Raw genomic sequence first — 12,818 nt, 5'->3', positions numbered from 1 at the left:
GTCGCCTGTTTACCTCATGTTCGTTGATTTTGAAAATGCATTCTATATCGCAAGTCGTTATGTTATCTTGAGATCGCTTGTTGCTATTGACATTCTTGATAAAATTGTTGTTATAATAAAAAAGTCTTAGAACAACGCAAGGTGTTTAGTTTTGCACAATGGACAGCTTTCCGACTCATTTGAAGTGAGACAGGATAATGTATTGTCACCGATTCTGTTCTTGGTTGCTATTGATGATGTTATGACTGCTACGATGGATGAACACGAGAGATTGGGTATCCAATGGCGCCTGAAGAAAACATTAAGCCATTTGGACTATGCTGACGACTTATGCTCAATGGCAAACAGTTATAGAGACCTCAGCTAACTGTGTCATTCTCTTCAACAAAATGGGGACATGGGTGGCTTAAGGATTAATGCCAGTAAGACTTATTTAATGCACACCAGCCGAAAGCAACAACAACAGGTTAGGAGACAAGTGCCAGTAGAAGAGGAAACCCAGTTCAACTATCTGGGAAGCTATTTTACACTCGATGGTGGAACGGACTTAGATGTCACGAATGGAATAAAAAAAGCCCGAGCATTTGGAGTGCTTTCTAAAGTGTGGAACACCAGGAAAATAGCGCTTCGTACCAAGTTAAAGTTGTTTGAGTCCAACCAACCTACGCTCCAGGGGGAGTTAAAGTGCTGCTACGAGCAGCTGGAAACGAAGAAGCGAAAAAAACAGAAATACAAGTCTTACAAATATTTTGGTATATTGAATTTAACTTGAATTTGAGTCTCTTGTACAGAATTCATAAAGGAAGCCCTAAAAATAATAGGCGACTACTATTATACTAAACAATTTGTATCTCTTGACCACAGCCACAACATTTCAAGCTATAACTTTACTGATATTTTCATAAAAAAACTTTTTTGTGAAATATGAAATGAAATTCACTAACGAATTTACTTCCAAGTACGGAGATTCCGTTTTTAAACGCACTTCACGAATGTGTAATGCTTTCCCTGGCTGAATGTTTTCCTTCCATATCAAAATCAATGTGCATCGTTACCATATTTCGAAACCATTCCCACTTTTCTAATTCATGTAACAGTTTTTAAAATTTTAAATGTATCCATAACCCCTCCAAATAAAAAATAAATATAAACTAAAACATCAGTTCGATTTGGAACATAAAAGCCGATGAAGAATTCAAAATTAAATGAACTATTAACTTCGTCATCCTTTACTTACACATCCATTAAGTCCTCTTTAAAGAACATTGATGTAATTTCAATTAAGAAAATTCCCACAATTTCTAGGGATCTTATGCTTGCTGAATGTTTTTTTTTTTGCCGAAGAATAGTTATGTTCTAAAAAAACTAGCACAAAAATCAATAAGTTGAAGATTCCTATACATATCAGAATGAATCTCCAAAATTGTGTAGATTAAAAATAACTACCTAACTAAAGAGTTTTTTTATCTTGATAAAAAAAATCGAACCAATAAAAGCAATTAAATTCGATAAAAAACTCAAAATGTCCTTGACAAAGTCGTTAAATTTTCACATTCAATAAACCGCCGACTTTCTGTCCATTACAACTCAACATTTCTATCGATTTAATATTTTACTTACTAAAAATTAAATACCTACATCGTTCACTTTAAAATCCTTGAAAACATCATCGCTATTAGAAAGACTTGGTTTTGGCCGCCAGCCAGATTTTTAACTGAAAATGCATAAAAGAATATCGCGTATTTTTGTGTGGAAGAAATTACACAAAAGCGAAAACACTACTCTCTTCGATGCCAATTGAATTTCAAAAAAGCAAAAAAACAATTTTAGATGGAAAATTTCATCCTTTTAATTGAAAGAAAATATTTTCTCATCCGTTTGATTTCTTTTTATTTTATTGAAGCACTTAGAATTGAAAACATTTCGCTTCTGAAATTCAAGTCGGATGTTGGGTTGGAGTATGGAAAAAATACAATAACATTTTGTTTTATATGAAATTGTGATAAATCACTCTTGAATGGGACTTTTATAGGACAATAATCCTTCTTGTAATGGTCTTTTGATAACATTGCCATTAAGTTGAAAAAAAGTCTTTCTTCGTCTTAAAAATAAAAATTCACAACAATTGAATGAACAGAAAAATGAAAATACACAATTGATGCAATTTTCAAAAGAATTCAATGCAAACACATGTTGAAATTTGTAACTTTCTTTTTTACGGTTTATTTATTCAGCCAACGATTTGTCACGTTCGGGATAGTAAACGTGACACTTTTGTAGAAATTGAATTCCTTAAAATACCAAACATCTTTTTTTTAAAAAAAAAACGATAGTTTTCGTTTTGCACTATCAAGGACTTTTAAAAGGCAAAGAATATTATACATACCCCCAAAAGAACCGCAAAGTAAAACTATCATGGGTGGATTTTCATGGTTCAAGACATTTCTATATGAATTCCTCTTGGGAGGTGTTTAAAGGAATTTGGGTTATAATTTTGATTTAAGAACTTAATTGACCATAAATTAAAGCAACACATACATACCACAGGTTCAATTTCTTCTTAGAAAAGTTATCCTTACTTTTCTAGATATATCAATTTTACCTTATGGTTTTAAATATGGTGCCGGCCAAACTTTCTTCAACCGACCCTACTCTTCTGTAGTTTAAAAGAAAGATAAAGTACGTAGTAATGTTTTTTCTGCATATTCACGAATTTGTTCAATTTTAATATGACAATAGCTACAAAAAGGATCATCAGATAAAAAGAAACTTATTTCTACGTGAAAACTTGAAAAACTCAGCTGAAACATCTTGTTGGTAGAATTGCATTAAATTAAATAAATTTAGATACCTTAGGCACATCCGCGAATTAAATAAAACATTTGAAATTATGAAAAAGTATAAAGTATTGTCAAAGTTCAATGAAATCGATTTTAAAATGTGATTACAAAAAATGTAATTGAAATTGTTACAATAAATTAGTATAATTTCATTTTCCATGTTTTCAAGAAAAATGTCATGTAATTTCTTATTTCAAGTTGGCAATTATAACAAAAGATAAGCAATTATGTTTCATAATAAGCAAAAGAAAACAATATGCGTGTTTTTGTGTAGGCGGCATTAATAACTTGGAAAACTCACAAGCATTAATTTTGACAACAGTATACTCCTACTCTTTTTATATTAGTCTTCTAACTCAACTCATATAAAACAAATGAGCTTGTAATCAAATTTGTAGCCTTTTGGGAGAAGACCTAAAGATGATACTTATTAAAAATATATGCAGATGTATATCAACTAAGGGATTGTAATCTTTGTTCTTTATTTATCGTATAGATAGACAATGTTAATTAGTTCTTGAACTATTAATTTCATTATTAAGAAAGTCATGTTCATGTTAATGATTGGGTTTATATATCATAACAATTTTCATTTAATAACATAAATTAAGGAGATAGTTTAGGGTTGAAAGTAATATATGTGTTAGAAGTTGTGTTAAGTAATTGTTATGTGAAACTTTATTAACTATTTTAAATACTTCGAACAGTATTGTACACTACTAAGGGAAGGCAACCACTTCCAATCTATCAAGAGGATAGTTAAACTAAGACTATACTAGATAGATAGATATTCTTTATTTTCGTATTTACAGTTATATTTGGTAAGCTACCACCCAATTTACATACAGCGATTTGACATTTCTCTATGATATCTTTCAACTCAAGTTGAAAAGGTCAGGTTCATTTTGACTCAAATAAGATTAAAATTTCTAAACTTTTGTAATGATATGTATGATAATTTATAAATATTTTAACATATTAGTAATTTGTTAGCAGGAATTAATAAATTGTTAAATAAATGAATATAACAAAATAAATAAATAAGTTTATAGTCAAATTAATTAATAAATAAAATAAATAAATAAAAAAAATAAATAAAAAAGAGGCTGGGTGCGACCCACACTGCTAACTTTTCATCCCGTCTGGCGATTTGTCTTGCTTAAAAGTTTGTAAGTTTTCGTGTTAAGTTAAAAAATTGTCAGTTGAATGATTCTTAAAAAATTTAAAATTACCAATTTCATACAAAAAATAATATAGTTTTAAAATGTAGTTTTGTTAAATAGATTTTTAGTCGAAAATAAATTTTTACCAATTTTAGTAGCATTTCTTAAATTTTTACAAATGGAATGAATGAAATTAATTTGAGAGATATCAGGAACTGTACATCAATTTTTACGAACTTTCGCACTATTTCTTGTAGATTTTATTTTTTTTATGAAAAAAACGGACGGTTCGATTTGTATGAAAAAAAAAGTACTGAATATCGAAAACAATGTTTTCTGTGAAACAAAAAAGTTTGAAGACAATATTTTTAATTTTTGAAAAGCTATTTGAGTCGAAAGTAAATTTTTACCAAGTTTTAACGTTTTTTTTTTAGGTCTTTATTTTTTGTAAAAAACTGTCAATTCGATTTATTTCAAAATTTTACCAGATGTCAAAAACGTTATTCTTCGCTGCCTACAATTATTTTGAGATAAAATCATTTCAGTTTGGTTGGTTTTAAAAAAAAGCCTCTACCAAATTGTTTTCACAATTTTACTAGTTTGGTATCACGTCACCTCACATTATATAATATAAAATTTAATTCAAGCCGCTAGCGTTTTTGGTACTTCAGATATTTTGGGTTAACAACATTTTTTTATTTTAAAAATTGCTATAGTAAAAAAACTACCGATTCAATTTTTTGGAAGTTCAACAGAATTTATATAAAATTAATATCTCTCCTGGTTCTTGAGATATCGACGACAAAAAAGCTTTCCGAACGTACGAGCGTGCGTTCACAATCAGAAACAGAATTTAAAAAACCCTTATTCAAATTGTAGTAAACTTGAAACATAAAAAAATTTAAGCATTTTTGATTCGACTAATCCGACTGATAAGTATAACTTCCTATGGGAAGTTAATAACTACTTTTTCATATTAAAAGGAAACTTCTCCTTAACTCCCCTTCGGTGCATACGGGACCGTAGATCACACGAAGAACTTTTCTCTCGAACCGACCCAATCATCCACTTTTGTCATAGTCCATGCTTCTGCACCGTATAGCAGGACGGGGATGATAAGGGTCTTATATAGCAACACTTTTGGCCCTCGAGAGATGACTTTATCACTCAATTGCTTTCTTAGTCCATAGAAACAGCGGTTAGCAAGAGTTATTCTGCGTTTGATCTCAGCGCTGGTGTTGTTTTTTGCGTTTACAGCGGAGCCTAGGTAGACGAAGTTTTTGACTACCTCAAAGTTACGTATGTCGATGGTGACGTTTTGACAAAGACGTCGGTGTTGTATGTCCTTTCTTGATGACATCATGTAATAGTCCAGTTAATAAAGGTTTTTGCCTTAAAAAAATTAAACAGTGTTGAAACTTGGCACACTTACAAAGGGCTCTAGCATTTAAGAGAAACATGGAGATTGTTTCAGTTTTTCACGCTTATCTCGAAAACTGTTTGTCGTATAAATAAATTTGTTTCCACAAAATTAAGCTCATTACATTTTATAAAAAAAACCTTTGATGATTTTTTTCGTTTCTGTTATAGTTTATAAAAAAAGCTAGCGGTAGTGAAGAGAAACATACAGTTCTTTCAGTTTTCGGGTTTATCTTGAAAACTATATCTCGTATCAAAAAATATTCTTACACAAAATTATAAAGCTTATTAAATTTCCTAAAGAAATATAATATTAATTTTTGTGTACAAGTTTTAATTTGTAAAATAACTCAATAGGCATTTCATGAAAACTTCTTATTGACATGATTTAATTTGCAACTGGAAATGGAGAATGACTTTGGAACCAATTTTACAGCTTTGCAATGTCTGTATTATCTCTAATTTTACGGTTGTCCCCAAAATCTTCATGTTACTCACTAGTAGAAAAAAGAACGCCAGTGAATTCTTTGAGTGATGAAAAAAATTTATGAGTAGCAGTCAGCCCTAGAACCCATTTGCTAAGTGCACTATCAGTGATTGCACGCCCTCTTGCACAAAGTTTTTAAATTCATCTGGGGCCATCACAGAAGGCAGTTTTATCATGACCTGCAAATATAGGTGACATGATTTGGCGTACGAGTAGTGTCCGGCGGCATGTAAATATGGAATTATATTCTTCACACAGTTAATATGGGCATTCCAATCGCCAGACCGCTAAGCGGTCATATTAAACAACTGAATCTATAAGGCTAATGGTGGTCCATTAGATTTGTTAAGATTTGTTTGTAGTTTCTCACTAAAATGTATCAAATGAGGGGTTTGTTTTATTGCACATAAGAAAGGAGAATCATCAAAAATGTTTGTTCGTGAGATTTGTATGATTTCCTGTATTTCATGTTGGCTTATGTCGACTTGTTGCATTATTATATTAGCTAATGATATCTGTATTAGTATTAAAGCACGAACTGCTCTACCGAAAGCTTTTCTTGCAGCATCTTTTCAACAGAAACTGGGGCATATTACTTATTGAATCTTGAAGGCCACTTCCACTCATCAGCAAACCTATTGAACCAATACAGGACATTTACAGGTGAAATCCATCCAGTGTGACAACTCATTTTGATAGACGGGACTGTGGCAACGATTTCTTTACTTTTTATATAAAGAGGCTGGTCAATTATTACCACCAGGCCTTGTTGATCAAATTTGTCACACAAACCGCATTCACATTCTCAAAAACTAAATTTTTTTATCCACCATCTGTTTTCTGAAATGTTTCCAAAGGTATTCCTAGTTCTCCAGTTGAATCAACACAAGGTAGTTTCTTCAGCTTTTGCATTCGTGTGTCGGTGTCTTTTTCTATGGAAGTAGATGCAGCGAATGAAATGTATTTAGTCCATCTAAAGTTCTGACATTAAAGTCCGCGTTATCAAACACAAATTGGTCAAATGAACAGCTGGAATCTAGTCGTGTGTGGAAAATATTTGATATCTCCGACAACTGAGCTTCATAGTATGAAGAACAAAACCCTTAGCTTGACATAAAGTTTACCAACTTCTTGGAACCAAGCTTTCTATATATAAATAAGGCAAAGCTGCTTCGTATTGGAGACATTAATGATCTGGGATGCACAACTGATATAATGATATGCCCTATTGCAATGCATTTCCTTTACCTATTGTCAATGTTCGTTTTCTTTAGGATAAGAGTTTCCAGAAATATCTTAAGGGTGTTAGTTACACAATCGTCATCAACGGGTTTCAAAAAATCATCACATTTTTTCCTTACATGCCTATAGAGATTTTTTTTCAAACAAAAACAAGTAGAAACAAATTAATATAATATTTCTTTAGAAAATTTAACAAGCTTTAATTTTGTATAAGATAATTTTTTGATTATATAGTTTTCAAGATAAACCCGAGAAACCGTATGTTTCTCTTCACTGACGCTAGAGTTATTTTATAAACTATAGCAGATACAAAAAAAGTCATGAAAGCTTTTTTATAAAATTTAATGAGCTTTAATTTTGTGGAAACAATTTTTTTTTGAAACTTGAAAACTGAAACATTATAATTATTATTATTATACTTTATTGAACAATAATATAATTACAAAATTCAATAAATATTTATCAGAGCATTAGTTACCAGGGCCTTCAGCTCGAAACTGAAACAAACACCATGTTTTTCTTAACTGCCGCTAGAGCTCACGTCGGATTCTTGGGGACTTCTTTTGTGTCATCACCAGACATTTCTTAGTAAGTGTTCCAAGTTTCAAAACTATTGGATTTTTTTTTGGGGTGAAGGCAATTTTTTTCGTTCATTGACTTGACTAAAAATCGCATATTGAAATACAGAATTTTAAAAACGGAATACTATTAAAAAAAACATCATAATAATTGTTTATTAGCATAATGTTCAAACGTCAATTGAGTAATAACATTTGAAGGTAAGATAATTCAGAAGTCTTTAAATTAGTAAAAACAAAAACAAAATAAATGGTATTTTCTTCCTATTTTGTCTTAAATTTTTGTTTCACCCTCAAATTTTTACATGAATTGTTCTTATCATAATCAACAACTGCATAAACAATTGCACCAAACTAATTGATCTGTCAAAATCATTCAGTATTATACAGGATTTTGAGATACGTTATTTCAAATATACAATATACAATACTTTATACCGCATCATACAGAATTTTGAACATGCAATATTTCGACCCGCTTCCATTGAAGTGGTTTAAATGAGTACAGTATTTATAACAATTTTTAAAAATAATAGTAAGTCTATAATTTAAAAATTTTACCAATTTCGCTATTAAAACAAATTTCTCCTGATTCGTATAATACATTTAAAATAGTGTTCTTTACTTGCTACCAAAATAGACTACTAACAATCAATACAAATTGTTTTTAAGTTTTAGGTTCTTATATTATAAATGTTTATGTTACATATTTAATTATAAGCAATCAGACTTGCGTCAAATGTGAATGTCAAAAAGAAAACAAAACCTTTAAAAATGTATATTAATACTTTCCTCCTTTGAACGAGGATTCTTTTGTATTGATTTTTATTTTTAGCTGCCTGTCCGTTCTACAATAAAATGAAAAGTTAATTTCATTGTTTTTTTTTTTTTGAGACAATAAACGAAACCAAAAATTATGAAACATTTCACCCAATGACTTGGCCATACAAATATTCATAAAGAACCGATCTAAAGTAGGAAAAATGTACAAAACAAATTAATTTTAATGGTAACGAACCTCTCTTATTAACGAAATAAAATTCCGTAATTTAATGAAACTAAATTTAATTCTACATTAAATTTTAATGGAAAATTAAAAAAACAAATACATTTTACAGTCCATATCCAATTATATATACTAGCGTACCCAAGCGGATCTTTTGTAAACAAAAATAAATAAAAGAAAGCTTAACATTGATGAACTAATCGTTACAATCAGGAATCTTTTCATTCTAACATTGTTTAAATACTGATATTTTTATTAATTTTTTTTAAGGAGTTACAAGGTTAGGAGTTATGCATAGAGCCTTATTTCCAAACTCATTTTATTTTTTATAACTGGATATTTCTTAACCCAGATTAAATTGTAAACCAGATTAATTTTAAGAAATGGTTATTTTTTAACTTTGGTTATTTTTAAATTGATTTTGAAAAGCAGTTTTTTTTTAACCTAGGTTAATTTTTAACCTAATTTATATTTTTACCCATATTATTTCAACCCATGTTTTCTTATGTCTGGTTATTTTCTAAACCAGGTTATTTTGAAACCCAGGTTATATTGTTACCAAGATAATTTTATGATTTTATATTATTACTAAAGAAATACATAATATATATGCTTAAAACAGCATTGTTCTAAGCTATTGTTACTGACATTATGAAATGAAAAAAAAATAATATTACGGTCCGAGAATGATGTTATTAGGGTTAGAGTGACAATACTAAATTAAATTGTATACACATTTTTTAGATATAAAATGATATAAGTATTCATGAAATAAAACCCATTTTTACGTTCCTCGTAAAGCTTTAAATTTATCCTAGAAAAATCAACCTGTTTTTTAATTATAATGTCAAAAACGCCCATAGCATTTTGAAATAAAAAATGTTTGTCATACAAATCTGCCGCCACAACCAGCACCACCACAAAATCAATAAATTATACTCTGTATTGTATAATAATGATGAATGTTTTTTAAAATACACAACTAATTTATTATAAGTATGGAATAACTTTTAAGATTTATCACCTTGTTAAACTTTCAACAGTATAATTTCACATTTTGTTTTTATTGTGCCACCAGGTGATTTTTGACAAAATAATCTCCCTTGTTATTGGATGTGTTTTCATTCTAAGAATTTCATGGATCGATATTGGAACAATGCCAATTGTGTCAACATTTTTGTTTTTCAATGAAACGATGATATTCTTTTCATGTATTTCTTTCAAACCTTAAATTTATGATGATTATAGATTAAATTGAGTGTGGTTTATTTTAGGGAAAAGCATTTAAGAACCAATTAAAACGAATTTATATTGTTACGAAAATTTAATTGGAAACTGTTATTAGGAGTAGTGAAGGTAAAACCTATTATTTTCAAATCATTACACATTTTCATTAGTCATTACGACATTACTTTTTTTTGTCATTGATTCTTTTACTATTTTGAGATTGTATTTGCTTATATCTTAAGATATTTTTTATAAATTGGTTTACCAATTTTTGATTATTTGAAAAAATTTGTCTTATTCCCTATAATTTTCCAAAACAGATTGAGCATCAGAATTCCAATTAATATTCAACATAAACAAAAATCTGAATTGTTTGCTAAAAATGAATTGTAAATATTAGGACACATGTATACTAAAATTATTTTTTAAATAGGTGTGCTTTGACTTTCTTTCAAAAAACTTAACTTATTTTTTTTAATTTTTAAATCTTTAGTATTAACATCCCATAGGAAGCTATTGTAAAGGGTCCGATTTGTCAAATTGAAAATTTTGACATTTCTCGACGTTTTAAGGTCCCTAGAGTCATAATCAAAGATTTTAAGAAAGATGTCTGTGCGTGCGTGTGTACGTACGTTCGTACGTCCGTATGTCGGTCCATAGCTTAAGAACCAGAAGAGATATCCACTTCAAATAAATTTTGTTATACAGATAATAATGCAGAAAGATGAAGAAAGGGGTCTCAAGAAAATTGCGTGGGCGTTTTTTTTACCATAGCGGTTTGAAAAAAAGGTGAACATTCTGGTTAACCCTCAATATCTTACCAACCAAAAACACTAGGGGCTCGAATTAAATTTTATATAACATATTGTAACGTGATATCAAACAAGTAAATCGAATTACGTTTTTTTTATAAATCAACAAAAACTAAAAAAAAAATTTGTCACCTCGAAAATTTTAAGAATACAAAATGATTTTATCTCCAAAACGGTTTCGTGCAACAAAAAATAACGTTTTTAACACCTGGTACAATTTTGGAAAAAAAAAAAAAATTGACAGTTTTTTTTATAAAAAATAAAAGAATTACTCAAAGTTGGTAAAAATTGAATTTCGAATCAAATATCTTTCCAAAAATCTGAGATTATGGCTTAAAACTAATTTTATAAGAAATATTGTTTTCAACATTCAAATTTTGAGAAAAATCGAATTGACAATTTTTTTACAAAAAATAAAAACTTTAAAGAAAATTTAACAAAAGTTTTTAAAAATAGTTTTTCGACACAAACATCTTTTAACAAATTTGAGATTATGGCTTCCAACTAATTTTAACTTATGATAGATATTAATTTCAACATTTGGAAACATTTTGACAATAATCAAACTGCCAGCTTTTTTTACAAAAATAAAAACCTAAACAAAAAGTTGGTATAAATTAATTTTCGAATCAAATATCTTTTCAAAAAAAAACTACTTTTATCTTTTAAAATATATTTTTGTCAACATTGAGCTAAATTTTGAGAAAAAAGGAATTAAAAGTTTTGCTTTAAAAAAATTAAAAACATACAAACAAAATTAACAAAAGTTGTTAAAAATTGATTTCGACTCAAATATCTGTTCAAAAATTGGAGATATTGGTTTTAAACTACTTCTTTCTTTTAAAAAATATTGTTGTCAACATTTAATCAAATTTTGAAAACATTCTTATTAACAGTTTTTTTTAATATAGAGACCAAAAAAAAACAGTTGTTAAACTTTTTAAAAATTTAGTTTCGACTCAAATAGCTTTTCAAAAATAAAAATATTGCGTTCAAACTTTTTATTTCACAAACACGAAAACCTACAAACTTTTGAGCAAGACAAATCGACAGAAGGGATTTGAAGTTATCATTGTGGGTTGCATCCTAGCCTCTTTTTAATTTTGTAAAGCTTTCATAACTTATTTTAATACGTGTGTTTTAAGAGTTAAACAAGATAGTTTATTAATTAGAATACGATTATTTCTTAAAGACGTGTGACAAGGTTTACACAGTTTTTTGAACGTATTCAGTGATAGGTTTCTATTCTCAACACTTACCCCGTATAACTCTTCATTATTTTTTAGTAATCAAATTATATTTCATACAAAAAGTGACCAGTGTACTATCACAGCAGTGAATAGTAAACAGTCATTTCCCTTGCATATAGGGCACATACGTGATGCCGTCTTTTAGAACTCTTAAATTTAATTACAGAGAACCTTTAACAAAGTGATTGTTGAAAGTAATGACTGTAGTTAACATTTTTAGTTAAAAACTGAAATATTTATATTAGATTTTATTAAATTTATTGTGAATATCTAAAGCCGTTTTAATTCTTTGTATTGTATGGTGATCGGCTTGGCAAAGGTTGGTAGATATTTTTTTGAATATGAGAGCGCTTTGAAGTATCGATTTGCTGTAATAAAGGACACTGTAAAAATTCGTGATGAATTGATAGAACCTCATGACAGGCTTCACAAAATTCTGAAACTTCATTATTGTATTGATGTTTGGTCGTAAAAACAGTTTTTCCAACTCTGGTTCGGTGCATCTTTATGCAATTTTCCCTTGTTAGTTGTCTTTTATATGGATTGCGATGGTGATGTGGATTATGCGTACGAAAAAAAGTATTGCAGTTATTCCAATTAATTTCAAGTTCCATATTTAGCTTCTGGATAGAGATTTGGCGAATCAATAACAAGCGGAAATTTAGTAATTAATTGTTCCAGAGTAGGGCATCGGTTTGTCTCATTTTTTAGGCCTTTTAACATCCCAAGGTTATATGTCATAATTATACTTCAACCCCAAATAAGTTTTCGCAATTGAAATAGCTCTTTGAATT

This window comes from Eupeodes corollae, chromosome 2 (genome assembly GCF_945859685.1).
Source record: "Eupeodes corollae chromosome 2, idEupCoro1.1, whole genome shotgun sequence".
Lineage (NCBI taxonomy): Eukaryota > Metazoa > Arthropoda > Insecta > Diptera > Syrphidae > Eupeodes > Eupeodes corollae.
Note: the sequence above shows the minus strand (reverse complement) of the source record.